At 41.9% G+C, this 2,860-nt stretch overlaps 1 long non-coding RNA gene across 1 annotated transcript; it reads right to left on the bottom strand.

Moving 5' to 3' along the window:
* Positions 1-309: 309 nt before the first annotated feature.
* On the bottom strand, positions 310-1,513 carry LOC135100631 (uncharacterized). Its single transcript, XR_010268841.1, has 2 exons — positions 1,058-1,513; positions 310-643 (listed from the first exon to the last, which is right to left on the bottom strand). It is a non-coding gene; the product is annotated as an uncharacterized LOC135100631 (long non-coding RNA).
* Positions 1,514-2,860: the final 1,347 nt, after the last annotated feature.

Genomic DNA, 2,860 nt, shown 5'->3' on the forward strand with positions numbered 1-2,860 from the left:
CAAAGAAAGATTATCTTTCTGTTCAACTTTTTTCTTTGATGTCAGAATATTTCTACGTTAAGCTTCTCTAGCACTTTTCCCTATGTTAAAATTTTTATTGCACTAATGACACTGGCTGGAACCTTCCGCTCATGCTAAAACGAAACAAACGTAAGTAAAATCTTCCCCTTCCCACTCTTATTTTTATACATCACAGACAACGCAGCATTTACGTCCTGTGCACACAACAACTTCCCTCCTCACGAGTCTCTTTATCCTAATTAGTCAGCACATTAAAGGACTTAAGGTAGATGAATAACACTAAAAACAGTAAGCACGGAGCGGTATGTTACTCAACTATTCACCATGACTGCACATTTAACTGAATACAAGTTTACTGTCCCTCCGCCACTGTTCTGTCTTGTTGCTTATGACAAAACACAATGTAATATAGGAATACTTGGTTTTGTTCCCGCCTGTCTAAGCTGCAGGTAAGGTTATGAGTACTGTAACACCCACTCAGGGGCGTCAGACAAGGGTATTTCTTCTTGGTATATTATTACGCCTCGTTATTGACACTCGTTCATTCTTGTGTGTGTTTACTTGTCCCATATGGTGAACGTGAGGGTGAACGACAGGGTGAACGTGAGGGTGAACGGTCCAACTGGAAAAGGACCCTTAATTAATCTCTATGCAATACAAAATTAACATAAGTAACATCACAAAGTCCACATGAAGGCATTGGAGCAACACATTAATGAAATCACTATGAACACGTGTCAAAAAAAAAAAATAAATACATGATAAATAAACTACTAGATGATAAATAAACTACTAGCTAACAAGCTATGGTGACTATCCTTACGGTGTAAAGACCCTCCTGGGTCACAAATCTCTCATGAATGTTTGATTACCTACCTATGACAATTTACGTTGAAATATCACAAAAACACAACATATATGTAACAGTTCTAGGTGTAAGGTAAAGTAAATACAACAGGAGAGAATAAGCAACAAATTACTACACATTCCTAATATATTCCTAAACCTATCACAAATGTAATAGAGGAACACTCACCAGTCTCTGGCGCTCACATGGAATAAATCCACAGGTTTCAATCCAACAAGGTGTGTGCGGCTGCTATACCACAGATAGACTGCCGGCTTGACCTCCCTCCCTGAGCTACCTTCCCTCGGTTTACCGCTCGAGGGATTCATACACGAATGAAACACTCATTAACACTCATTATTCCCAGGTAGTTATCATATGAAACGAGCAAATACTATGAAACAAACAAATATGAAACGAGCAATATACAGAAATAATTTGTATAGTGACCACCATCAAACACCACGTGTTACAAGTACACCATTGCTCTGTCTAGTCCCTCATCACCAAACACGAGGAACACTCTCTCATTTCCCGTCTGTCCCCAGTGCAGGTAAGGTTAACAGTATATATGTAATAGCAAAACTGTGTATTGGTGGGCAGGTCCCCACAATCAGTATTTAATAATGCTGTAGGAATAATAGATGCTTGCCACTCTGGTATTCTGCCCCTCCACCTTACTTTCCACACGTCCAAAGTAGCGATGGTGGTGGCAGCAATAATAAAAGCAAAGTTTTCAGTATGTAATTCTCTTCCTCTTTTTATTTATTCTCTCTCTCTCTCTCTCTCTCTCTCTCTCTCTCTCTCTCTCTAGGATCCTGGAAAGCAGAGCAACACATTTACACAAGTCAGCATGAACATCCTTATCTGAAGAGTAATTAATTACGGTGACAGAATTATCTGGCGCAGCTGGAGGTGCAGTGCCATGCCAATGCTTCTTGCGGCAAATGTCTGCAACATAGGCCTATTCTGAATCACTTCCGCGCCGCACCACCACTACTTTCAAGAGGCTCTAGCTGAAGTGATTTTTTTCAAGAAATATACTTGGACCTACGTTTGTATATACATACACAAACTGCCGCTGTTGACTTCTTGCAGCGTCTTTTATATTCTTACGTTCTTGTTATGGTCGTAAGTTGTCCGCTGGCACCGAGTGAAAGTGAGCGGGAGCCAACCGTCTTGTACAAGCAGACAGGCGCTGAGAACCTGGCGCGTGGGAAGCTGTCACTGCACTAATGCCCGCACAGTGGCACCAGTTTCCGGTTTTGTCTGTTTTTTCTCCACTTAATACATGTCGACCTTATTACCGGAAAACCGCAATTTGGCGCGACTTAAGTGAACATTAGAGAGCATTTCCATAAAGTCCCTCCGGTAAGTATTCGTAATGGTGAGTAATGCTGCTGTTTACTTGTTCAGCGTCGGACCTCAGCCGCCTCTTCCCGCCGCGTCCTGCAGCCCGTAACGAGGCAACTTCTGCCCCGCGTCCTAACTTTTGGTACAAGACTCGCAGCTTTATGTCTGGACACACTTAGCGAAGAGAAGGAAAGAAGGAAGAATCTCAGCATTCATATTTATTTCAATGTAAACTTGCTTCCTCATGCGTGCCCATTGTAGTCACCCACACTACTTATGTATCTGCCTAAACTATGCACACTAAATTATACACTACGCCTGTACGAAACGAATTAATTTGGCAGCTGCACTTAACTCTGGCGGGGGATTCCTGAAATGCTGACGATGATGACTAGTGTGTATTTTAACCTTTAAATATGGTTCGTAAATATAAGCGAAGCAGCTTCGTCCTCTTGTTTGTCAGTGAATCAGTGAGTGAAGCAGTCTCTCTCTCTCTCTCTCTCTCTCTCTCTCTCTCTCTCTTATACTGGTAATATCTGAACCAATTGGCTTCGGTAAAGACGATTACACAACACACAGCAACCATTAGTTCAAGAGAGAGAGAGAGAGAGAGAGAGAGAGAGAGAGAGAGATTATGTA

Source organism: Scylla paramamosain, chromosome 5, assembly GCF_035594125.1.
Source record: "Scylla paramamosain isolate STU-SP2022 chromosome 5, ASM3559412v1, whole genome shotgun sequence".
In the NCBI taxonomy this organism is placed as follows: Eukaryota; Metazoa; Arthropoda; class Malacostraca; order Decapoda; family Portunidae; genus Scylla; species Scylla paramamosain.